Here is a 27,072-nt window from a genome sequence, read left to right as displayed (position 1 = left end):
CCTGTGAGCCCAACCCATGCTGGGGTACGGGGGTTCAAGGGATATAGAAGATACCAGCTCTGGCCACCGAGGCCCGCGGGGCAGCTGAGGAGACAATTAGGGCACCGCTGATGGCTACACGGTGTGGTGCAGCAACCTTCCCCGAGTCAGCTGCAGAGATTTAGGAAGTTCTAAGCAACTAACTGTTTGTTCCACGCTCTACGCAGACGCTTGGCCTCCACTGCTCCAAAAAGGCAGAGAGAGAATGCAAGTGTCTCCCACGTGGAGTCTCTCTGTGTCCCTCTCGGGGCCTTACCGAGGAGCAGATCTCCCGGAAAATAAGAAGGTATTATCTGGATGGGAGGGCCCCTGCCTGTTGGATTTTTCATGGGGAGCAAGAGGAGGGGAATGTAAAAATTCCCAGGGAAGGCCCAGTCAGCTCTGGGAGGGCAATCATTCTGTTCCTGAGAGTCTGAAGCTCCGTCCACGTCCAGGTTCCATGCACCTGGGACTGTTGCGGGGGGAGGACCCTGGGGAGAACAGGGTTAAGAGTGCCCGGACATGCTCTCCTGCTCGGCTCCAAGAAGTTGGGCATTTGAGCATATCAGCATCAGCAGAAACCTAGAGTTTCCTGAGACCCCACACAGGGCCTTGCTGACGCTCTCCTCGCTGCTTCCAGGGACTGGGCCCCAAAGGGCCAGTGGGAACTGAGGCTGGAACCCCACTTCTGACCTCCAGGAATGCCACAGGGGCCTGAAGCATCTCTTCAAGGAGCCGTGAAGATCCGGGACCCAGTTCTGGGGCAGCTTCCGGTCTACACTCCCTTGCTTGGCATTCAAGACCCCTCTTCCCACCCTCACCGCCCCTATTACCCTGCACATCCCCAGAGTTCCAGGCAACCCCCGGTCCCAGATGGCCTACGGTACAGAGCAGAAAAGGCACTGGTAGATGTTCCTCTCCAGCTTGGGCTTTCCGACAGGTCTCAAGTTCAGTACAACCCAGTACTGAACTCAAGTTCAGTTTTGGCAGCTGAACCCTTTGTATAAAACCGATCCTTTGTGAAAGTCCGACGTGCAATATAGCCCAGTGTGCAGCACAGCCAGGAGCTGCGCCCCTGGGCTGGCTGCCAGCTCAGGAAGAGAGATGGACACCCTCCTGCCTCCAGACCCAGCACGGGGCCTCTCCTAGTCAGCGACCGCTCCAGAGCGGCTGGCCGGAGACGCTCAAAGCCCTTTCCTGCTTGGACCTCCCAGGGCACATCCAGCCCTTCCCTGCCCCCTTACATCTGTCCTCCCTGGCCCCACAACCAGAGACATCACCCCCCCAACCCTCACCCCCTCACTCCCTCCGTCAACGTCCAGTGGAAATGCCCCCTCTTTCTCCAAGCCTGCCAGCGTGCAGCCTGCACCCCAGCAACCTTAGCCTCGAGCTCCCTGGCCTGGGGTTTGGTAAGGACACGCTTCACCTCCCCACTCTGGACCAGTGCTCCTCCAGGGCCGCCACAGGGCTAAACCCACAATAGTTGTGGGTCCCGAATATCATTCCCCTAAATAAATTCCACATTCACAGTCCCATTTCAGCTTCAGAATACTCCTACGAGAAAAGCGGAAGCACAGGCAATTGTGCCATTTAGCAGACGGGAAAACTGAGGCTCAGAGAGTTTACTGCATGACATAAGAACAGAACCAGGCCTCTGGTTCCACAGCCCGGGCTCTTTCTCATGCACCACCCAGCCACCCTCTCCCATTTCTCCCGACGCTACCCTCGCTTTCCCACTAGATGAAGGAAACTTAAGCCACGGACCTGGTAGAAGGCAGAGAACATGCTGGACCCAGAAAAGAGAACCGCTTCCAGGGCCACAGCCTGTCATACACCCCAGGCCGCCAGATGCCCGGGATGGGTAACAATGGAGCTAAAAATAGGGCAGGAGGCTGAGTGGCCAGCTGTAGGAAACATCTGCCTTTGCTGCAGAACAAACATGAAGTAAGTCACCCTGCTACAGGGGTCCCCTAGGGTGGGGCAGGGGAGGGCTGGGGGCGGGGGAGGGGAGGATAAAACTTTCAGGTCTGTACCCAGGGCAGGGGCTCCCACCAGCGCCTACCTGCCCTGGGCCTTGTCCCGCCCAACACACACACACACACACACACACACACACACACACACACACACACGATACACAGTTTAAATCCACCTTGTTCACGAACATGCATCTCAGAGTCAGATGTACCTTTGAGATCCCAGTCTGTTCCTCTCATTTTATAGAAGAGAAAACTGAGGTCCAGAGTAGACCAGACAACTGCCCACAGTCACAGGGACAGTCGACAGCAGGGCCGGGTCCAGGCGTCTCCTTACGCCTCCCTTCTGCACCTCCCTGCCCATCTGCTTCACGGAGCATGTCCACCCAGGGCCAGGAAAGACCCTGCCGAGGAAGAGCTCTCCGGCTCCCCAGAAGGGAACACGCCAAGCAGAGGAGACAGGTCAGCATGAAAGACGTCAGTTTAGACCCAAGGAGGAACCACGTAGCAATTCATGACTCCCCCCAAGCACACCCAGCCTCCCCTTCGGCCTACGGCTCCCCAACTCCCACCCTTGTTCTCTAAACTCGAGCCAAAGTGAAATTCTTTCAATCCCTGGAGCAGACATCTCAACGGGCCTTTGCAAATAATTAGCAGTAATGACAAAAATAAGAATAACGCAGAGGTGCCTCTTACAGCCCAGGGGGTTGGGGTGGGGTGTTCTAGAGTCTATGCAGGGCAGAAACTGTGGCCTTTGAAAATTCTTAAAATGACCCATCCAGGACAAGGCTGCCCCATCTCTCAATCGGTCCAACCCAGTCAGCTTTCCTCCAGTGACCGCACAGATGTCAGTTTCCTTGCTGAGCCGCAAATGAAGTTTGCCGGTCACGCACCGACCTCGCGTTCATGCACTCCACGTCTTCCTGCCCCACTGGCTCTCTCTGCCTCGCGGACTCCCATCCCTGAACCAGGAGGCCTCCTTCACCTTCCCCAGACCACATCCCAGCATGGCTGTTGCCACCCGGAAGCCCCCCAGGCCAGGGCGGGGGCTGGGCTCTGATGGCATCTCAGGGCTTGGCACAACGTAGCCACCCGAATGAACTAAACCGGACAGATTTTTCAGGAACAACAACACCCAACCAAAAGATCGGTTCTGTGGGTGTCCACGCTGTGCGCATAAATGAGACGGTACAGGAGGGTTTAGCCCCGGGCCCAGAACGCAACAGGCACTCTGTAAATGCAGCCACGTTTCGACTGCCCCAAGAAAGTGGGGGCTGGGAGGAGGTTCGTGAGGAAGGGCCATGAAGGCAGGAGGCTGTGGAGGCCCCTTCAGGCCAGGAAGCGGGGAGGACGACTCTGAGGGCCCCCTGTCTGAGAAACAGGCCCCACCCTTGCAGGAGAATCGCCTGGCTGAGAACCCCGGGTCTCTCCTGTTGACTCACACTCCCCCCGCCTCCCCGAGGGACAAGAAGAGAGGGGTCCCTAAGAAGTCCCCTGGGCTCTTCACTCACTCCTGAGGACCAAACACACTAGCAGCTTGACCAGGATCTGAAATCACAAACGACGAAATTCTAACCCCAAATGGCTTAACATCTCCACCACCACCCCCCGAGGTGCGGCCTCAGGTCTGTTAGCGGGGAGAGGGTGAGGGCGGCAGCGGGCACGATGTCGCGGAGCCCCAGACGGGCCCAAGCACTGCGCTGAGGCCGTTCACCTACCATCTGGTCCACAGCTCCGACAGCACGCCCTGCAGGACCGGGGGCCCTAACACCTTCCAGGAGTCCACAAGGTCAACGCTGTTCTCAGGACAGCTCCGAGATATCACTGCTGTCTCACCGTAGTGATGGAGGCAAAGCCACGGCAGCAGGTAAAACTCAGCAAGAGGCAACGCACTGGCCGTGAACTAGGCTGCCCGAGTCACTCACAGTGACAGAACATGCCAGTGTCACCTAAGGAGGTCCTGGATGAAGCAGAAGGGCTCATTTCACTGAAGTTCAACCTTGCGTACGCGTCTTTTCGCTATTCTGTGTGATGACGGTGCGTACCGGGGCTGTGTGGGGGTACGACAGGTGTCCGGGGGGACGGCACTTGTGAGCCCACCAGAGCTGTCTGCCAAACTAGCCTCTTTGTGCACAGAAAACCGGCCGACAGACAGACAGACAGACGCCAGTTATTCAGAATTGGGTATCTGGCGGACATTTTCTCAAAAATGAACCAGGCAAGCCTGTCCTTTCGAGGAAGGCAACCGATGGCATTTGTTGCCAACGATCAAGTTTGAGCTTAAAGGGAAACATCAGAGTTTCGGAAAACTTGCATCAGCCACCGTGAGTCTGACAGCCTCTCAAAACACAAAGAGTTTGCGATGATATGGGGGATGATGTTAACGTATGTAATTTCTGAAAATTGCCGAAACGTCTAAATTTGGAAGATAGGTATAACCCAGGGAACCAATATTTTCCCAATGACCCCTATGTGATGTTACAAAATCACACCTGTGTCAAAGATCCACTCAGAGGGGCGCCTGGGTGGCGCAGTCAGTTGAGCGTCCGACTTCGGCTCACTCAGGTCATGATCTCATGGTCCGTGAGTTCGAGCCCCGCGTCGGGCTCTGTGCTGACAGCTCAGAGCCTGGAGCCTGCTTCGGATTCTGTGTCTCCCCCTCCCTCTGCCCCTCTCCCGCTCATGCTCTGTCTCTCTCTATCAAAAATAAATAAACATTAAAAAAATTTAATAAAAAACAAAAAATGAAAAAGATCCACTCACAGTGCAAGATGGTCCCATGGCTTTTAATGCAATGAAATACGAAAAATTCCTTAATATGTTTGCAGATCCTGCATTTCAACCCACCTGTAAGAAACTATCACATGCTGAATTGTTATGTAGTGTCAAAAGAAAATACCCAGAGGCTAATAAAATGCTCCTTCCTTTTCCAACCACCTATCTGTGTGGAGCTGGATTTTCTTCACATACTTCAATCGAAGCAACGTATCACAACAGTTGAACGCGGGAGCAGATATGAGAATCCAAGTGTCTGCTGTTAAACCGCACATTAAAGTGATTTGCAGGAGCACCTGGTTGAGCCTGCAACTCTTGATCTCAGGGTCATGAGTTTGAGCCCCACGATGGGTCTACAGATTACTTATAAAAATCTTTTAAAAATGGTCAGCTTTTAACCAACACAGGAAAACCACAAAGCTGAAAAGGCAAAAGGCAAACCGGATAAAGATAGTTTTGACATATTTCTATTATTTATCATATTCAATGTACCTTTTTTCAAACAGGAAAACAAGTACATCTCGAGGGCATAACAGAAAAAAAACCCAAAACCCAGAAAACCCCAACAACCCAACAGAAGAGAGATACAAATGGACGGTAAATGTGAGGGAAAAAATGTTCAACCTAACTTGTAATTTGAACTCTGGAAACCATGAAACGCCACATATCGCCTATCATGGTATCACAGGCACAACAGCAGGAAAACACCCAATGCCAGCATGGGGGCCTGGGGTCCGCTCTCTCCCAAGCAACCTGGCGGGATGCAAACTAGCACTGCCCCCTAGCGGCCAATCTGGCAACAATTCTAAAATACCTTCAGAACATCCAGCAAACCTCCTATCAACTGATTCAAAGGAAACAATCAGAGATACGGCCACAGAACTGTCCGACATAGCTTTGCTCACATTAGTCAAAGACAAAACATCGTTCACATCAACAGTGGTCAAAGTCCAATGTATCGTGGACGTCATCATGCAGTCATTAAAATGGAAAGAGTATCTGAGGAACGTCACTTAAAAGAATGTGGAGTGAAAAAAAGCCAACATAAACACATACTATATGATTCCGTTCACCTAAAACTCAGACAAGGTGTCCCATCTGCGGCAGGAAGGAGGGGATGGTGATGAGATGCAGGGGTCCGGGTGCTGGAAAAATTCCGTTCCTTGACCTGGGGGAGGCTCTCCTCATTTTGTAGAATCATCAAGCTGTATACTTGGGATGTGTGTACTTTTCTGTGCATGGTCAACTCCAATTGAAACGTTTCAAATGCAAGAAGTAACAGTTTACTCACTCACATAGGAAAGTATCTACTGTATGTTTAGTTAGGGAAAAAAGATACAGTGTAACGGGTACACACACATACACACACACACACACACACACACACACACACACACACACACGAAAAACGTCTGCAAGGATAAATCTCCAAACATGAATGGTGAACCAGAGTTATCCCTGGACACTGGAGTCATGGATGGGTCCCCTAATCTCCCTGCCTATGTTTATTTTCTCTGATTTTTCTAGAATGAACATATACTATTGATAGAAAAAAGAAGAGCCCCGGACCCCACAGAAAAAGGTCACAGGAGTGAGGGTTCTCCTGAGTTGCTACTGCTGGGAAGCTCAACACCTTCCCATGGAAATCATTTGGATGTCAGAGTCAGAAAGACCTGCGAGGACCCTAGCACTGTCCCCCACCAGAAGCCTGGGCCGCCTCCTGAGCCTGTTTCCCTGTGGCGGAGAAAGGGTTAAATGAGGTCACGGATGTCCTGGCCTGACCCAGTGAGTGCTCTGAGCTCCTCTGACACACAGCCCCTCCCCCCAGGTTCCACAGAGGAAGAGCTGGAGGCCCAGGAGCCTGAGGGACAGCCCTGGGGGATGCCCACAGAGCCCCCCAAGGAAATGCCCCCCAGAGTACAGTGCAGGCTGGACATTGGACTTGACCTCAGGTAGCCTCCTTTGAAACCCACACCCATCACTCCCATGAAACCTCTACGTGGAAGGCTATGGCAGGAAAGGTGGACGGCTGATCCAGACAGGAAGTGACCTCGCCGGATGAATGACAGGCCAACATTCCATCGGGAGCCCCACCTGCTGGTGACCTTCGGGGTCATGGGAGCCAGGAGTGGGTGGGCACATGGAGGCCAAGGAGGAAACAGGATTTATGCAGAAGGCCAGGCACATGGCAGACCCCCAGGCAGGGAAGTGACTTCATTTCACCCTCTGTTGCCCTTGCTTCCGTCCCTGACATGGCAAGGAGTTAACCCTAAGAGGGCCATTCCTCACTGGGCTCTAGCCAAGTCCACACAGGCCGGAATGAGAAAATCCTGGCTTTCTCCTCTCCCCCACTCCTTTTATCCCCAGTCCACAGATACGGAAACTGAGGCTCAGAGAGATTGACAACAGGACAGGGACTCTAGGACCTCTCCCACTACACTGAGCTGCACAGAGGAGGGAGATGTTAATTCAGGGTCAGGAACTCACGGGAGCCTTCCTGGAAGAGGAGACCACCGAGCTGGACCTTAAAGGATGAGCAACATTTGACAGACAAGAAAGGCATTCTGCACGGAGGAAACAGCAGAAGGAATGGAGGAAGAAATGCCTGGCACTGTGCAGTCTCCTAAAAGTATCAAGGTACTTGTGAGGCCAGAATACAGGATGGGGTGGGGTTGGGGTGAGCCTCAACGGACCCGGGGGCTGTGCCAGAGAGTCAGGATGTTGCTCTGTGGGGTGAGGCGTGCTGCCCAGACCGGGGCAACAGTAGAGCTGCATGATGATGCCCTGCGTCAACCTAAGAGGGCTGCCTGGAAGAGGCAACACACGGGGAGCCACCTCAGCAAGGGCTAGATATGACTCCGGGACCACCGGGGCCCAAAGCTCCGCAGGCCTCACCCCACCGCCCCGCATCCCCAACTACACCGGGTTTCTCTGTACAGGAGAAGGGAAAGAAATTCACGATACCCATGGTACCGTGTGCCTCGCTGTGTACGTGACGCCAGACCACAGCACGGCAGGGCGCGGAGGTCACGGACCGTGTTTCGGCCTCAGCTCCGCCACCGCCAGCGGTGTGATCTCGACAGAAACGCTCAACCTCTCTGGGCTCCAACATCCGTCAGATGAAGACAAGAACCAGGCCTGCTCTGAGGGCCGTGAGGATTAACAGAGAGAGCGCTCGTGGTACACGCCCGCCTGCACACACACAGCCAGCCAGCGCCCAACAAATACCCACCGCCGTGCTATCCCTCCAGACTCTCCCGCGGGCCACGTATCACCGCCATTGCGCCCCACGGCCGGGCCGGTGGCCTGGCCTAGATCACACGGCAAAGGAACAGCGGAGCCAGGATTCAAACTCGGGCCCCCCTGGCCCGAACGCCCAGGCTCATCCCAGCCCACCAGGCGAAACAAAACTTGAAACCCTAAGACCTGAAACCCGCCTGCTTGGCTCTCCAGGCCTCTGGGCGGCTCCTGGTCGGGGGAAGAACTCGGCCACTTTAAGCCTCTGGCGACCGAGGGCAGGGCAGGGAGAAAACACCAGGGCACAGCAGGGGAAGAAAAATATTTTTAAGTTTCTCCCTCTTCCTGTTTATCTATCCTCTGGATCCAGAAGCTCCTGGTGGCTGGCTGTTCGTACAGGGAAAGTCCTGCCAACAGCGACATCCTGCCGTCAGCCGCCCTGGACCCGGCGGCCCCTGCCAGCCTTGTGCCGGGGGGCACTGAGGACCACATCCCCGCAGACCCCTGCCTCGCCCAGGGTGGCTGCTCCACGGAGGCGCTTTTAACAGAAGCTGGGGCCCAGGCACGAGGACCCGGCCAGGGAGGAGGGGCCGCTGCCACTGCTTCCTGAGCACCAGCTGGCACCGATCAGCTCCACACTCAGCGGTGGAGAGGTGACAAGAAGCATTCAAGGAAATGACTCTGAGCCTGGCCTGGGCACTGCCCTGGGGGCGGGAATGCGGGGCATGGGCTGTGCCGGCAGGCCAACCCGGCCTCCAGTCCTGGCTGGCCTAAGACCTGCTGTGTGACCTTGGCCAACTTACTCAACTTCTCTGAGCCTAATCCCCTTATCTGTAAACCGAGGATAATACTGTGGTGGGGATTACATGAGATAACATGGGGGAAGGACCAGCCCCTAGTAAGTGTGAATCGATATTATTTTTTTAATTTATTCATTTATCCTGAGAGACAGGGAGCAGGGAGGCACAGAGAGAGGGGGAGAGACAGAATTTCAAGCAGGCTCAACGCTGTCGGCACAGACCCCGATGTGGGGCTTGATCCCATGAACCGTGAGAGCATGACCTGAGCAGAAACCAAGAGTCGGACACTCAATCAACTGAGCCACCCAGGTGCCCCGAATAAATATTATTTGTTCCCACTCCCACCATCAAGCTGACACCTTCCCTCAACCCTGAGGATCTAAGGTACCTTTAAAATAAGCTCAAAAGAGGGGTGCCTGGGTGACTCAGTCGGTTAGGCGTCCGACTTCAGCTCAGGTCATGATCTCGCAGTTCGTGAGTTCAAGCCCCGCGTCGGGCTCTGTGCTGATGGCTCAGAGCCTGGAGCCTGTTTCGGATTCTGTGTCTCCCTCTCTCTGACCCTCCCCCGTTCATGCTCTGTCTCTCTCTGTCTCAAAAATAAATAAACGTTAAAAAAAAAATTTAAAAAAAAATAAGCTCAAAAGGACAATTATAGCCTCAAAAAAAAGAATGACATTCTGACACGTGCTACAACATGGATGAACCTTGAAAATACTATGCTAAATGTTCCAACAAGCCAGAAAAAAAGGGCAAATACTGCATGAAGTATAAGGATGGCTGCCAGGGGTCAGGGGAGGGGAGGTGGTGGAGAGTCAGTGTTTCACAGGCACCGAGTCTGGTTTCAGAAAAGGAAACAGTTCCGGACACGGTGGAGATGGCTGCACGACAGCGTGGACGTACGTAACACGACCGACCCGTACAATCAAAAATGGTTAAAAGTGGGGAAGCCTGGGAGGCTCAGGAGGCTGAGCGTCTGACTCTTGATTTCGGCTCAGGTCATGATCCCAGGGTCGTGGGATCAAGCCCTGCGTCAGGCTCTCCGCTGAGCATGAACCTGCTTGAAATTCTCTCTGTCTCCCTGCCTCTCTCCTGTGCACACTCTCTCTCAAAAAGAAGAAAAAAAAAGGTTAAAAGGGCACACTTTATGGTATATATATATATACTTTTTTTTATCTTAATTTTAAAAAAGGCTCGTTCAAAAAACTGCTTTTGTGGATGCCCATGTTAATTGTCGTGCCTGCCCTTGGATAGTTCAGGGTCAAGAGGTGGGATAGGCACGGAAACAGCTAAAGGCACCACCTCCCAGCCAGGGAACTCATGCCATCAGAGACCTAGGTGGTGGGTGCTGAGGAAAGAGGCATATGCATTCCTCCTGGGCCCGAGTCAGGGGTGCACCGATCAGCCCAAACCGCTCCGCCAGGCTCCTCCCAGTACGAGATGGGGTCTGCACGAGGCAGGAGCACGGTGAGTGTGAGATGCAGGGCCACACTCACACCTCGTGTGTGCATGTGTGCACATGCACTCACACGTGCACACACTCCCAGGCCAAAAATGCCAGGGTAGCCCAAACATGCCAATCCCAGCCTGTGCCCGGCCAGCTGGCCAGCCTCAGGCACCAGCATCCAATAAACAACAATAGCTCCGCATCGGTCCCAGCACCCACCACCAAGGAAGGCAAACTGTGGCCCGCCCACCATCTCTAGGGCCAGGGATGGGGGGGAGGAGGAGCATGAGCAAGAACTCCGTGGGCTTGCCCAGTGTAAGGAGACCTGGAAATACGACCCTCCAGAGGCCCACCCCCCACACGGACGCCTGCCGGACAACCGTACCCACAGGGCTGGGTTGAGAAGCAGGTGCACCCTGGGGGCGGGAGGTGGGTAAGAACAGGGGTGAGAGGGCCTGGGTCACTGTGTCACCTTGGGCAAGTCCCTTCCCCCTTCCAGATCTTCTGAAGTCTCCTTCGCTTCCTTCTTGGTAAAATGAGCCTTCTATCCCAGCGCCCAGCAAGCACCCCTGGGAATACATGCATCCTAGAGAAGTAAATGTGTGTGTGTGTGTGTGTGTGTGTGTGTGTCCACCAAGAGACAGGCAGGGGTGTTCAGCAGCCTTTTTCACAGTGACAAAAAGCCGGACACAAGCCTGAAGTCCATCTCTCGGGGAAAAATCGGCATGTGGTGGTACGCCTATACGGGGGAATACTACACAGCAATGAAAAGGGACAACCTGCTGAGGCCTGCAGCATCGCAGATGAAGCTCACAGAGTTCACATAGACAGAAGCCAGAAGAATCCAGATAACAACAGTTCATATTCGAAGGTTCCATTTACACAAAGTGCAAGAGCAAGCAAGACTAACCCTCGGGAGGGCACTCCAAAGCACGGACACTTGAGAGTGTGGGGACAGGCCGCTGACCAGGAAGAGGCCCCGGGGAACCTTACAGGGTGCTGAAAGTGTTCCACATCTTGGTCTGGATAGGGGGTCACCCAGGTGATACACCTGTAACAATCCATCAAACTATGCTCTGACTTCCTGTCTGTAAATTAGATCTTGATTTACAAAATGAAAAACAAACAGATAGTAACTCACACTCTGCCTTCCTCTGAAGACTGCAGCGAGGCTATGCAGAAAGTCTGTGTGTGGAAAGGGTTGGGTGGTGCGGAAGAATGTGGCCTGGGAGGCAGAAGGGCCGGGGTTCCAATCCTGACGCTCCCTCTGATTGGGTACATTTTTTTTTTCCTTCTCTGATTTCTTTTCCTGTTGTTGGCCAGGCTTTTTTATTCCATAAGCATGTGTACTTGCTGTCCAAGACAGATGGATTTATAAAGAAAAAGTTTACGCCCTTCCATACTCCTCTAAGCCCACCTCGTAAACTACAAGTTTCTTCCCCCTTAAGTAGACAACACAAACGCCCCTCCAGTTCATACACAGAACCCCAACCCTGTCTGTCTAATGCTGGCACGCCATTTCATTGTAGCACCACTCCTTCAGCTAATGGCCACTAAGTATCCCCCGTGTCAACCAACCAGCACGGTCCTGCCCCTTCATGGAACAGGCATCCATTCCAACAAGAGAGAGAAAAGAGAGGGAGACAGAGATGGAGGGAGACAACAAAGAAATACAATCACGACATACCGTGTACATTGTGATGCGGGACTGGGAAGCTCAGACAGGCCACGAGCGAGGTGGGGAAAAGATGTATTTTAGGTGCCATAGTCATAGAAGGTCTGTGCTGATACCTGAGGACGGGGAAGGTTGGGGCCACGTGAGAAAGCATGCCAGGCAAAGGGCACAGCAGGGGCAAGTGCCCCGAGGGAGGGAAGAACCCAGAACTGAAAGGAGACCATGTGGTCTCCAGCTCACTGGCCACAAAATCCCGGTGCGCAGACTCACATCCTGATAGTTTGCGTCTTTAGAACAGGCTACCCGAATTCACGCTGCTTAGATAAAAATGTGCGTGTAAAAGCTGTAGTCGATTCCACCATCTTCCAAAAGGCGGCAGCCTTTTGCCCAGCAACCAGCATTGCTTAAAAGGGCCAGGGTTGGGGCGCCTGGGTGGCTCGGTCGGTTAAGCGTCCGACTTCGGCTCAGGTCATGATCTCCCGGTCCGTGAGTTCGAGCCCCGCATCGGGCTCTGTGCTGACAGCTCAGAGCCTGGGGCCTGCTTCGGATTCTGTGTCTCCCTCTCTCTCTCTGCCCCTCCCCTGTTCATGCTCTGTCTCTCTCTGTCTTAAAAATAAATAAACATTAAAAAAATTTTTAAAAAAAGGGGGCCAGTGTCCCCACATCTTCACTGGTTTAAGAAGTTATCAATCTTTGTCCCTTCTGCCCATATGAAATGGCTCCGCCTCCTTGTCTGTACAGTGGGGTCAATGACAGTTCCTTCCTCTCAAGACACTGTGAGATTCAAATCGAAATAAAGTCATCTAATCTGCGAAGCTCAGCGCCTAGCACTGAGTGAGCCTCCATAAATGGGGGCTGATGTGGCCATCATTTCTGCACAAATGCCAGGAGATACGCCTGTCAGTTCCATAATTACCATACTAACAAGGTGAACTTCCTAAGAGCAGCTTTAAAGGCTCAAACCCACACGGTTTGGCATGCTTTCCCTGGAAACAGGGATACAGGGAGAAGGAGGTAGAAACCATGGCTCGGCAAAAGAACACTGAACTGGATGGGAGTCAAGAGACTAGATTCAGGTCAACCTGAGACTCAGTTCCCCCATCTATAAAATGGGCTAATTCGTGCCCTCTTCAGGCAGACATCCCCCAAATGTTTCTGGGGCATCTCCTAGGAGGAAGAATTTGTTCTAGGAGCTGACAACACAGAACAAAAATCCTGCCTTACACATGCTAGCCGGAGGCACAGAAACATGGTATATAAATTAGTAAAATATATAGTGTATGGAGAGGCGACCGTGATAAGAAAGAAAAGGGTTATGGGGGTGAGGCATGAGATTTTGGACGGGGTATCTAAGGGAGGCTTCGCATTTGAGTAAAGATCTGAAGGACGTAGGATGGGAAGCTATGCGGCTCTCTGGAGGAAAAGCATCCCAGGTGGAGGTGACAGCCTGTGCAAAGGCCCTGAGGTGGGGGTGTTCCCAGTGGGTTGGAAGAGCCATGAGGCAGTTTGGGTGGTGTAGAGTGAGTGAGGGGGTGGGTATTAGATGGGGATGTCCTGGAGGCCACACTAAGGACGTTGGCTCTCCCTGTGAGCAAATGGGGAGCCACCAGAGCCCCTGGGCAGAGAAATGCCTTGCTCTGACTTTCACATCCTAACAAGGTCACCCTGGCTGCTACGTTAGAAGAATCTGTCGGGGACTGAGGGGGGAACAAAGGTGGAAGAAAAGGGACCTGTGTGGAGTCCGCCAGGGCCCCTGGAGGCTCGGCCAGCGGCGTGGGGAAGGCGAGGGAAAAGGTTCACCCTGGATCCGCTGTGAGAGGGAGGCCGACAGGGCCTGCGGAGGCGTGGGAGAAACAGAGGAATGGATGACTCAGGTGTTTGGCCTAAAGAACGAGATGAGACAGACGGGGGGAGGCAAGCGTGCAGTGAGGACCCAGCAGACAAGAGAGCCACGGTCTCGCGCCCCCCGCAGCAGCCTCAGAAGAAAGCAGCAGGCCCTGGAGACCTGCCAAGAAAGACGAGCTGGTCCTGAGGCCCGTGGGGAAAGCGATACGAGAGACAGAGAGGGAAAAAGTGGATCCGGAGGGGAAGTCAGCACGGCACGTCTCCAGGCTTCCCCTGCCCACAGAGCCTGGGCCACGGCCAAGGCCGGCTGCCCACAGGCCCACTTCACAGATGGGGAAACCGAGGGAACAGAGTTCTGCTGTGAATACCTGTCGATGAGAAGCCAGAAAGACACGGAATGAGCTAAGGTGGAGGGCAGGCGGCCAGCTGGCCCACTGGGTTCCTACCGCTCTCACCTAGCACCCCAAACAGGGACCATGGAGCTGGGACCCGACGTCCCCACCACGCAGCAAGTCTGCGGGACCCCAGGAGGCAACGCAGGACCGTGGGCTTTCCAGCGCTGACAACGTGACTCAATCCAGACTCCACGGATGTCTGCTCTGGGATCTGTGAGCTCGGTCTCTTTTTTTACTGGGATATAATTCACACGCCATAAAAGCCACCCTTTTAAAGTACACATTCGGTGGCATTTGGTACCTTCACAATGTTGTGCAACCATCACCACTATCTAATTGCCGAATATCAAACCCAAAAAGTTAAACATAGAATTAATTACCGTATGACCCAGAAATGCCATTCCTAGGAATATACCCAAGAGAACTAAAAACAGGCATCCAAACAAATACTTGTACACCCATGTTCACAGCAGCACCATTCACAGCAGGCAAAAGGTGGAAAATACCCCAAATGTCCATGAACTGATACACGGATTAAAACATGTGGAAATGTGGTATATCCATACAATGGTTTTATTATTCAGCAAAAAGGGGTGCCTGGGTGGCTCGGTCGGAGAAGCGTCCGACATCGGCTCAGGTCAGGATCTAGCAGTTTGTGGGTTTGAGCCCCGCATGGAGCTCTGTGCTGATGGCTCAGAGCCTGAAGCCTGCTTCCAATTCTGTGTCTCCCTCTCTGCCCCTCCCCAACTTGTGCACATGCTCGCTCGCTCTGTCTCTCTCTCTCTCTCTCTCTCTCTCTCTCTCTCTCAAAAATAAACACAAAGAAAAAAATGTTTGCAAGATGGTTAGTTTTGTGTAATGTGAATTTCACCTCAATTTTTTTAAAAAAAGTAATGAGAGCATGCCCTGGGTCACCTGAGCGACCTCGTAAGCAAGCACTGCCATGCCATTTGGGGCTGAAGTCTGCTGAAGTTTGTTTACAACCGAGTTCCTTTTCTGTGAAGGCCAAATGACATCATTGCACATGGGACAAACAAAGGTGGTGGTTCAAACAGAGGAGGGGGTGGGGTGGAGAACTGAGCCACCCCATACATAGCCCATGGCAGCCTGGATGTGCCCAGAGGCCCAGCCTCTTAGGAGTCGGGACCATGTTCACGTCAACAGCATCTGTGCGAACTGAGCAAAACCCACCTGTTAGTGCCAAACGCCTGATCCCCACAAGAAGTGGGTTTAAGAGCTACTATATGCAGATTCCAGGAACACCACCATTCTACCCTTCCCTTCAAACAAGCTCCACAGATGCAGAGCTTCCACCACCTCCCAAGACCAACAGATACAAAACGATACACTACTGAAACAGACATTTGGGGATTACTCACTGGCAGTCTGGGCTCTAAAGTGAGTGATCAGAATTACGCAGCCAACCTCATTAATGCCACTTTGTACAGCAAGTTCAGGCGACAGAAGCAAGGGAACACAGAAGAGTCCCGGCTCTCTACTGTCAACACAACACTGGCAACGCAGGTGCAGCTTACGTCCTTCCAATAAACTAACACTGTTCCTTCGCAATGGGTTGGCTTCCTGGTTTTATTGGTGTTTCATGTTTGTTTCACGGTCATACAGAAACTAAGTAAGCCTGAGTCATTCCTATCTAGTTTTATACCTGGACACATTTTAGTTATGGTCTAATAAGAACATTTAAATCAACAAGTGAGGCTTTTCTTTTCCTTTAACAGGGAGTCCACAAAAACACACACACTGTATGATTCCATATGAAATGTCCAGAGTAAGCAACTCTATAGACACAGAAAGTAGACCAGTGGGCTGGGGATAGGCAGTGACGACTAATAGGTACAGAGTATCTTTTTAGGGTTGATGAAATGTTATAATTAGATGGTGGTGACAGAGGCAGGACTCTGTGAATACACTAAAAGCTACTGAATCATATGATTTATTTTTTAAACGTTTGTTTATTTTTGAGAGAGAGATCGTGCGCACCCATGTGGGGGAGGGGCAGAGAGAGAGGGAGACACAGAATCCGAAGCAGGCTCCAGGCTCTGAGCTGTCAGCACAGAGCCTGACGTGGGGCTCGAACCCATGAACCCTGAGATCATGACCTGAGCTGAAGTTGGACACTCAACCGACTGAGCCACCCAGGCATGTTAGTTGCATCGTATGTTTTAAATTGGTGAAATGGCATGGCATCTGAATTATATCCCAAAAAGCGATTTTAAAAAGGGGGAAGCATAAAGCTAAAGAAATCACAGGGGAAATCAGCAAACCCACCTGTTGTTAGTTTCAAGGCTCACTCCCCTCTCCCTCCCCCTAGACCATCCCCAAGGGCTCAGAGAAGGAGGCGGAGATGAAATCCTAAATCACAAGACAAGCCCATATCGGAACACAACTCAAGATTCCTATGTCACGGGACTCACTTCATACAACAGTACTGAGACACTATGTTGAATTATTAAACTAGGAAAAACTTGAAAACAATGAAAACAACCGATGTTTGTAAGTATGCACAGAGTGTGGCCCATTTATACGAGGATGGCAACGGTCAAGGAAAGAAGCATGACGATACGGATGCAGAGCCTCCGTGACCCAATTGGCTGGGGTCAGGGAGAGCCAGGAGCATGCAGATCTGAGCACAGGAGGCCCCTCTTCCTCAGGAGGCCACAGACTCCCCACCTTCCACCCACCTTCCACCCCCACACCCAAGGCAGGGTTCCTGTTGCCTCAATAAGGTGCATCTTCGCTGCAACAAGAAGGGAGGCCTCCAGGGTCCATCTTTGATCGCCCAACAAATCATTCTCTCCTGGGGCCTAATCCTTCCAGCGACGTGTCAGGAGGCAGGAAGAGGAAGCCCCCGCGGCTGGGAGGCAGTGGTGACAGAAGCAGGAACGCACGTCCACCCAGATGCCCAGCTACCAACTCACCCACCCCCAGGACAGTCTGATCTCTTGTGTTCCAACGCCTCCCTCCTCCAGAAACCCGCTCCGAATGGACCACCTTCAGGAAGCCCTCACTCTGTCTCCCCAAAGCCCGGCTGAGCCCCAGCTCGGGGCCAGGGGCAGAGGGACACCAACTTGCGTGGCCCAGGCTCCCGTCTCTGGGCCCTGGGCTCCCAGGGGGTGTGCAAGGAGCTCCCACGGCAGTGCTGGGACCCTCCCAAGACCAACAGCTGAGTGAAAAAGCAGGCCCCAGGGCCACGGCCCCAGGGCGAGTTACATGCCCAAATCAAAACTACACAAATTCACCCAGAGGCACAGAAGAAACACCCGGGATATTCAGCAAACCGATGATGGCATTACTTCTTCCTGGTGAAGAGAGGAGGTGGGGCATGGGGGCCTTCCGGGCAGCAAAATGATGCCAGACTTGACCGAGGGGGTGGCCGTACGTCCCTGGCAGTTACCAACACTCATGCAGCTGTGCGTTTATAGAGTGCACGAATCTCATGGTACACATACCGCATCACACTCGTAAAACAAAGGAGAGCAGCTGCTCAGTAGGTCCGGGTTTCCCTTTGTGGTGATGGGTACGTTCTGGAACTTGACAGAGGCAGTGGTTGAACAACATTGTGAATGTATGGGCCACTGAACTGGACACTTGAAAATGATTAATTTTGGGGCGCCTGGGTGGCTCAGTCGGTTGGGCGACCAACTTCGGCTCAGGTCATGATTTTGCGGTCCGTGAGTTCGAGCCCCACGTCCGGCTCTGTGCTGACAGCTCAGAGCCTGGAGCCTGTTTCGGATTCTGTGTCTCCCTCTCTCTGACCCTCCCCCATTCATGCTCTGTCTCTCTCTGTCTCTAAAATGAATAAACATTAAAAAAAAAAGAAAATGATTTATTCTAGGGGTGCCTGGGTGGCTCAGTCGGTTGAGTGTCTGACTTCGGCTCGGGTCATGATCTCACGGTCCGTGAGTTCGAGCCCCGCGTCGGGTTCTGTGCTGACGGCTCAGAGCCTGGAGCCTGCTTCAGATTCTGTGTCTCCCTCTCTCTCTCTCTGCCCCTTCCCTGTGCTCATTCGATTGCTCTCTATCTATCTCTCAAAAATAAATAAACATTTAAAAATTAGAAAAAATGGCTAATTTTATGTCTAGTGAATGTCACCTCAATTTTTAAAAAAACTTTTTTAAAGGTAGGGAGGGAAAAAATTACTACACCCATTTTGCAGATGAGAAACTGGGCTTAAACGCAGCGGTGAAATGCCAGTCTAGGGTTTATCCACCTATGCCTCAGGCCTGGTTCGGGGCCCAGTAGAGGAGAGATCTGCTCAGATCTGCTCACCTCCCTGGAGGGGCCCGATCTCCAAGGAGGGCCCTTCTCTCTGGGGCATCTGAAAACCAGAACTTCCCAACAGGCCCTGGAGTGAGCCAACAGAGCAGCCCCTGGGAACTCCTGAGACCCCCAAAGTCCGTGAGCTGGGCTGCCAACGGGGCAGGGAGGGAGCACCCACTGAGAAGATGATCATACTAAGGCTGAAAAGCTGCTGGGCCAGGATGTGGATGGGACGGGGTCCCATCAGTTCCAGGCTGGATGAGGTCACCCTGGCTGGGCCCTGGGGCTCTGATGGAGGGCCGCCCCAGAGAATTAAGAGGTCAGCACCAGCTTCAGGGACCCCAGGAGGAAGGAGTGTAACTCCAGGGTGGCAGTCAAAGAGGACATGTCCAACGGCCACCTGCAGAAGAAGGTTAACTTATTCATGGGGTCTACAGTTCCCGGAAAAGGAAAAGGAAAAGGAAAAGAAAAGAGGAGGGGAAACTCCCCTCTGTGCTTTCTAAACATCCAACAATCTTCAAAACATCCAAGCGTCCCTGTCTTACACTCTGGGGAAGTGCTGGACAGAAGCCACGCAGCCTGCAGGCAGGCAGGCCCTGGGGCTTGGCAGGCTGCAGAGGCTGGCAAGGCCAAGGTCATCTGAGGGCACCCACCTCTCTCCTGCATGAGGCCAACACCATCCCTTGGCATGGGCGAGGGCGGGAGGCACCGCAATGGACCCACGGCCCTCCCAACACCACACCCTCCCTCCTGGAATTTCCAGAAGCCCTAGTTCCCTGGGAGTCCTTGGGGTCAGCATGAGACACCCAGTTCCCAGATGCTCCCTACTGCCTGCCTTGGGCATGTAGGTAGCCCCAGATGCCCTGTGTCTTTCTCATCAGAGAACCCCAGCCAAGAAGGGGCACCCCTCGGAGCTAACACCAGTTCACCCGTCGGTTATAGGAAACATACAAAACACCTCCCAAGGTCCCAGAATTCCACTATTAGACAGACATTCGCTCCGCAGGAAAAGCTAAGGAGTTTTCAAAGGCTCTCAGTTCATTCCCAAGAAGGGAGACCTATTAACCTATGGGTATCTTAACTAAGAGCAAAAATAAGCATGTGCCTGAAGCAGGAACCGTCTGGAGCCCCAGCTCAAAACCGAGCGCCCCCAGGGAGGGCTGGCAGGCATTTATAAGAGGCAGCAGGGTCTCTGGAGACCTAGGGGAGAGCAGACGTGATTCGTAAAAGGAAAGTGAGAGGCCTCTGGCTTGTGTCCTAACAGGGAAACCAGGGCTGCCTCGGAGCCCAGAGTGGGAGGGACAGAAGGTCCCAGCATGCAAGGACTCTCTGGACGGGCCAGGATGCGAAGTGCGGGTCCCCTCCCCATGTGCACGGATCTGTCCACGTTCCTAAACACACCAAGCGGTCACGCCTCTGCACGGGCTGCTCTTTCTGCTTGAAGCCTTCCCTCACCCTTGCAAACTCTTGGCCATCCTTCAAAGCCCACCTGAAGCACTGCCCCACCCCCTAGCAGGCCACTCCCTCCGGCTGCCTCCAGCTCCCGCCACAGGTGGCACAGACCTGGGAAGGTGCCAGTCGGGTATTATACAACGTATGAATGTGCCTCTCTCACCCAGAAGGGACAGGGTCTCACTCACCTTTGGTCCCCGGCACCTCGCACTGAACCCAGGGCCAGGAACCCCAATCTAGAGGCACCCTGTTGCCTTCCGACCATCAGGCACTGCGCAAACACCCTGGCCTCACACATCTCTCCTTCTGCTGAGAAAATAGTAATCAGGGTAATGACAGCGGCACCTGATGTTTACTGAGCACTTACTATGAGCCCCATGCCACCCCAAGGGCTCTCCATGAAAGATCTTCCTCTCATCTTTGCGACATCCCTATAAGGGAGTTACTATCATTAACCCTGCCACACAAGGAATCAAGCACAGAGAAGGTAAGTGCGCTGCCCAGGGGCACACAGCTAGTGAGAACAGGACCCGAAATTCCAAACCGGTGTTCTCCATCACTACAGATCCACTGGCGGGCAGGAAGATGCTCCGGGAGCAGTTGCTAGGACAGGCTCTGAGTGGAAGAGGAACTCAGAGACTCTAATGGCCAGTGCTTCCCAGGCCTTCTCTTTCCCCAGGTCCCAGCCAAAGACCCAGGGACAGTGGCAGAACCTCTTCCCAGTCTGAGCCTGCTGCTCCCGGCCCCATCCGGGTGCCGAGCGCCAGTTGTAAGAAACATCCAAGGCCCTGCAGCTCGGCCCGTACTGGGGAGGCACACGGCTGCCTGCTGGGAGGCAGAGCCGTGATTTGGGGCTATTCTTAGCAAACCACTGGCTCCCCTCCCAGAGGCCTGGCAGGCGGCAGACCCAAGCTTCCATACGCCCTGCCTGCTATTTCCTGACCCTGCATGTGGAGATCCCACAGGGCTAAGGAGTGGCTGGTGGGCAAGGGGTGAGGACAAAGCCCTCCAGCTTTCAGATGAGAGGTGTCTGCCTGCCCAGCCTTCCCAGGCACGTGGCCTGCTGAAGCAGCTCTATGGGGGGGGGGGAGGGTATTGGGGGGGGGGTCCTGGCCGCAGGGGAAGGCTCGCGATCAAAGCTCCGCTGACAGGCACTCGCTCTGTGCCATACCCTGGGCTACACGCCTTCTACTGATTTTCTCCCATTTAACCTTTAAAACGCTCTCAAGGGCTAGGGGTTACTGGCCCCATTTTAAAGATGAGGAGTTTCATGCTAAAGGCAAGTTAATTCAGACACTAAGTAACTCGCGCAGGGTCATGCAGTAAGTTGCATGTCACTTAACGTAAGTTAAGTGTCAAGCTACGTCTAGACTCTGAGCAGGCTCCCAATCTCCAGGTGGGGCAGAGCGGAAGCGACCACAGCCAGAGGTGGGGGCCCCCCTCCCTGTCTGTCCAGGCCCAGGGTTTAGGGGAGGGGCAGTCCACACCTGAGGGCAATGGTCTCACCAAGGACCCCACTGCATGTCTACTCTTTCTCTCCCCTAAGAATGATCCTTCCCTGGCTGCCTCAGTCGGTAGTCTGAGACTTTTCTTTTAAGTTTATTTATGTGTTTTGAGAGAGAGGGAGCGCCCTAGCGGGAAAGGGGCAGAGAGAGAGAGAGGGAAAGAATTCTAAGCAGGTCTCATGAACTGTGAAATCATGACCTGAGCTGAAATCAAGAGTCAGACACTTAGCCAAATAAGCCACCCAGGCACCACGAACCTGAGACTCTTGATCTCTGGGTCATGAGTTCGAACCCATGTTGGGTGTAGAGGTTACTAAAAAAGAAAATAAATTAATTAAAAAAAAAAAAAAAAAAAAAAGAATGGTCCCTTCCCTGCCAGAGACCCTCAGGCTTGGGCTCAGAAGGAGAGTCCCCAGTCAGGTTCCTCCTCTACCCAGGCCACACAGCCTCACTTGAGGAAACTTCTGGAAACCACAGGAAGATGAAACTCAAAGGTTCAAGGAGGCCCTGCTTGTGCTTACAGCACCTACCCAGCCCTGTAACTTAGGGAGAGGGGAGGTCAAAGGACTCTCGGAGTAAAACAGAATACCAAGCTCTCTGGGGGCTCCAAACCCCAGTGGGGGTCTAGAGACAAAACCACACCACAGATCACCTGCACCCCCACCACCCTAAAGAGGACAACTTCCTGCTGCCGCATGGAGTCACAGGGATAACTGAGCAGTGCCCACCTCGACTGCATCTTGAGACCCACCTGGGTCCATGTCCTGGCCTTGCCGTCAGGTGACTCAGCAGGTGTATGTGCCCATATCCCCCGGGAGCCCACAGCCAGCTCCACGTCTGCCCAGGGACTCGAGTCACTTCCATGTGACTCCATGTCTCGTGTCCACGCATGTGAGCTCACATCCACGCCCGCCATCCATGTGCCTGCCCATTATACATCTGCCTTTTGTATGGGGAGGTTCGAGTCCCCGTGAAGGTGTGATCCGCCCATACGGTGTCGGTGGCCCGTGTGTGGTCCACGTTCACGTGTCCACATTGCTGCCCCTGCACCCGTCTATACCCCTGGGTTGCTTGCCCACTTCCGTTGCCTTCCCGGGTCTTCACGCATGTCCGCATCCAGTTGCTCTCTGTCTCTGCCCACGCAGCTGTAAACCCAAGCACGCGCACATCTCTGCCCACGCCAGTATCCCCCACCTGTGCCCGGGTGACTCTGTGTGTGCCAACTGTTTGCAGGCGGGTGGGTGTATTCGCACAAGGGCTCACAATGCCAGCCACGGCTGTGGGGGGGAGCTCAGCAACGCCCTCTCCCAGAACGGTGCCCAAGGCCATGGGCACAAGCACAATGCCACCTCCACCAATTGTTCCAGAGAGCAGAAAGCTACCAGAGATGATGGGGGAGGGGGGCAGAGCCTCAGACACAGCAGAACCTCAGAGTGAGGTCAGGGCTGCCCCGGTACCACCCACAGCAAGCCAGTCCTGCCCTACCCACCCACCTCCATCACCCCAACTTCAATACTTGATGGCCAGCAAGGGGACTCACAGGAAACTCGGGCTCAGGGCCTCTAGCCTTCCAACAACATCCCCAGCCCCCAGCAATAGAGGCTCTTCGGAAATGAAGTGAGGACTTACCCCTGCTGGCCTCGGAACCTCCTACAAGGTTGGACCTAGACCTCAAACCTCACAAGCCCCAAAGAACCTGGGGGAGTCCCATGCTCAGCCTGACCCCAAAAACCAAATGGGTTTCTCCAGAAAGCTACCAGCAGGGAAAGACCGTCCGAGAGTGGGCTGGGGGCGCATACACGCAAGAGAGTCTCCTGAACACCCCCCCCCCGCCCCCGCTGCTCCCTGTCCACAGAGGTGGTGAGAGGTCCTCACTATGAGCAGAGTAACAAGGAGGGATGGGTATGGGGCTGGAACATTTTAAACAGATTTGAACACATGCATATGACTGCATGAGAACTGGATTCCAGCTCCTCCCCCAAGGATCGCAGCCTGTGTCACCCATTTAGCCATTAATCATGGGTAGCCTCTTGGCTTTCAACTATTATTATTAGTCCGGGACTGGTATTGAAAGCCTATAACAGCAAACTTTTCTGTATGTTTGTCTTGTATTCCCCATACGGCTGAGCCACCTGAGGACAGCACCCTCCCATCCTCCCATCCTCCCCAGCAGAGCCCGGGGCGTGGCATTTAAGAGGTGCTCAGACACTGGGTCTAGCTGCTCTGCACCGAAGCCAAAGAGCTGGTCCCTAGACCTTTGGTTGCGAGAGGAAAGAATCCCAGAAGCTTCTTGAAGCCAGGAAGCTTGTTTGCATCTCTGACTCCCCAAGAGATAAGAACACATTCCAGCCATCCTGGCTACTTTAGAGTCAGGTGCAGCAGGTCTCCCACACCCCACTCTGCTTTCCTACAAGTCACAGACTCTTCAGGAAAAATCTCTGAAGATGAAAAGGGGATCTCCTGGGAGACCCAGGCCTAGAGAGGGAGAGGGCCAAAGGGGCTCAGAAGCAAAGCCCACTGTGACCTCTTAACTCTAACCAGTTCCATGGGCCCCAAGCCCCTTAAAGATGAGCCCAGGGACCCCATGAGTAGATCATGAGGCGGCTTCCCTCCTCCCGACTGACTGCACAGTGAGCCTGGCTCAGACGCCGTGTCCCAGGCCTAGCCCCAAAGAGTGGAGGCTCTGCCAGCCCACGTTTAGCCTGGTGCGAGGGAAACCGTGGGGGAGGAGATAGCCCAGCGCCCCAGCAAACGATTCAGTAACCTCCCCTCTTTACTGAGGTCCCGCTTCTCTCCCAGGCATTAATTCCGTGCGGGTTTGGATGGGAGCCCAGAACCTCTCCCCTCCGGGGAGCCCAGGAGGCATGCGCCCCGGGGGATGCGGAGTGGGTGGTCTGAGCAGCCCCCGGGCCGGGGTTGCCCAGGGGACTCGAGATCTGCCCTCCCCTCGCCAGCCCCGGGTGCGGACGCGTCGGTACCTGCCAACACGCGGCTCCGGGGGGCATCCGCGCTCCTGCGGCTGGCGCGCTGCGCCCGGACTGCGGGCGCCGAGTCAGGCAGCGGCGGGGCGCGCCCGGCGCGGGCTCCGGCTCGCTCCTCCCAACTTCCCCAGCCCATCCGTGGGCAGAGGCGGCTCCGGAGGCGGGCAGGCCGGGCGCAAGAGGCGAGGCCAGGAGAACTGCAGCCCGCGCTAGCCTGCGGTGGGAGATGCGCGCCCCAGAGCCAGCGCGCAGCTCTGTTCCCCGCGCGCCCCGCGCCCCCCACGCCGAGGGGCGGACCCAGCCAGGCCGCCAATCAACGCGCCTGCCGCCCCCCCCCCCACCAGCCAGCCTGAGCCCCCGCCCCAGCCGCCGAGGAGGCGGGGGGCTCGGATTTAAAGACACACTCACCCAAGTCGCGTCCGGATTGGCATCCGCAGCTCCCGGGCGGAGAGGGAACGGCTGGCCCCACCTTCTCCGGCCCCGCTTCCTCCCTCTGCCCGCCCACCCTCTGCTAGGAGGAAAAGTTTGGGGCGGGGGAGAATGCCTGTGAAGCCAGTTCCTCTTCCCTTGTCATTAGTTCGGCTCCTTCTGGAAGATCCCCAAAGCCTCCATCCAGCCTCCCTGGCTGAAAGAAGCAAAGGCTTTCGGCGCCACACCCCCTCCCAAACTCCAACTCCCCGGGAGATCTGCAGGCCGGGGTTTCCCTCGCCCCTCTCTGCTTTTTAAAGCCAGGCTGTGCCTCGGTGAGACCCAGCTGAGTATCAGGGAGCCTGAATAAATGCCCCACAGTGCTGTGCAACCTGAGCTAGACGACTGACCTCTCTGGGCCTCAGCCACCGCAGTGTCAACGGGCGTAAAGAGCAGACTGTCCTCTCAGTCGTGGGTTTTTTCCCAAGCCCTGGACGCCCCTCAGTTCCCAGAGGCTTAAAGGGAAGAGTGGGGCAGAAACTTTGGAAGGGGAGGGGTCCCTCTGCCCCTATTCCAGGACTGTCGGCAGTGACACGCACAAGCCCCGCCCCTTAGGTGCCCCCGCTCCCACCCCGATGCCCCAGCAGCCCACGTGGGCCGGTGGCTCACACGCCCCCGCTGGTCCCCACGTGCGTTCAGTCTCCCGCCGCTGCTTCCTCTCCGGGAGACTAGCTTTGTTGTGGTTAGTGAGTCACTTCCTCCCTCTCTCCACACGGGAAATCCTTCCTCACCTGTCACTACCTGCCTCGCCCCCACTCAGGGCTGGAGCCGGAGTCGGTGGAGCCAGGTCTCCCCCGGAGGAAGGCAGCGCTGTCTTCACCTCTTTCCAAAATCAGGCCAGAGGGCGCTGGGCTGAACAGAGAGCACCCCAGTTCGCCCTGGGACTAAATGAAGACAAAAGAAATGGTCGTCGTTTGTGGTTCTATTACCAGGTCTCCAGCACCTTTCAAATGCTTCATTCACCTGGATGATTTTTATGAGCTAAGTACTGTTATTACCCCTATTTTAGTGGATGAGGAAACTGAGGCCCAGGGAAGATTTGCCCTCGGCTCCAGGCCTGCCTTTTCCCCGACAGAGATGTGTGAGAAGGGCGGAGAAAGTCCAGGCATGGCCAGAGATGCACATCTGATGGCCGTCACAATCCAGCAAAGCTAGGCTCAAACTGGCTCACAGTCTACTGGCCGTGTGGTCTGGGAAACATGACATAAACTCTCTGATCCCCAACTTCCTCATCCATAAGCTGGCCTGCTCTCCTTCAAGGAGGTGCTGAGAAGCCAGGGTGCTGGGGCGCCTAACTCACCCACCCCCCTGCCAGATTCCCCACTGATGCCCCTGCTGCCATCCTGAGGATGCTGCCTTCCTGGATAACGCCCCCTTGAGGCCAGGACTAAGTAAGGATCCAGCACTAGCATGAGCGCACACAGAAACATGCACACATACACGCAGGCGCAAAAATACACACACGTGCATACACACTGCTCTTCCTCCCTGGCTGTCCAACAGGTGCTGGGGGCTGTAGTGGTCTAGACTGAGCTCTTGGAAGACCAAATTCTGGCTCTGACCCGTCCTTTGGTCCCCAGCGCAGTGCCGGACTCATTCATTTGTATTCACCATGCACACAGTAGGTGTTCTAGTTGAATCAAGCAGAAAAGCCCAGGGCAGAAGTGTCCCCAGGAGAGCCAGCAACCAAAGCCCTTCTAGCCGCAATAGACAGCCTCGAGCCTCAGCTGGTGGACCCCAGAAGTAAAGGGTCGGGGGCTCGAAGGTGTTTCAGGGACAGGCCACAGACTGTATCCAGACCACAGTGCCCAGACTCACCAGCTCACTCCCAGCTCCTGGGGCTCTGCCAAGTCCCTGATGATCATGGGGCTGGCGGCAGGGGGAGGGGGGGGACAACCACAAGAAAGCCTTCAGGACCAGATTTGCCCCATCCTAAGCCTGGGAGGGAGAGAGGGCTGAATACTGAGGGAGGAGGAAAGGACACAGAGCAGCCCTAGGTATGCCCAAGAGAAGGCGTTCTGTTCTCTCCCCAGCCCCAGGCAGAAGGGAAAAATCCCTTGTGCCAACTCTTTTGGCCCAAACTTCTCCAGAAGCTTCCTGAGAGGTCTGGAAGCTCAGAGTAAAAGCCCAAAAGTCCCAGAGAAAGGATTGATGGTCCCAGAACAGGACCTCAGAAACTAGAGGGCTCTGGACCTATGCCCACTCTGCCGGCACCCCCACCAG

The 27,072-nt window shown here is 54.5% G+C and overlaps 1 protein-coding gene across 5 annotated transcripts in view; it reads right to left on the bottom strand.

Moving 5' to 3' along the window:
* Positions 1-25,223, bottom strand: part of PALD1 (phosphatase domain containing paladin 1) — a 75,111-nt gene extending 49,888 nt beyond the window's left edge. For 2 of the 5 annotated variants that reach the window (XM_011287355.4, XM_045040105.1), the window contains exon 1: positions 24,379-24,671. The gene's annotated coding sequence lies outside the window, so the exon portion shown is untranslated. Of the gene's footprint in view, positions 1-24,378; positions 24,673-24,789; positions 24,880-25,199 lie in introns of those variants that run through there. The other 3 variants (XM_045040103.1, XM_011287356.4, XM_045040104.1) reach the window with 3 other exon arrangements.
* Between the last annotated feature and the right edge of the window lie 1,849 nt (positions 25,224-27,072).

Source organism: Felis catus, chromosome D2, assembly GCF_018350175.1.
Source record: "Felis catus isolate Fca126 chromosome D2, F.catus_Fca126_mat1.0, whole genome shotgun sequence".
Taxonomy (NCBI): domain Eukaryota; kingdom Metazoa; phylum Chordata; class Mammalia; order Carnivora; family Felidae; genus Felis; species Felis catus.
This window is presented reverse-complemented; position numbering and strand designations above follow the sequence as displayed.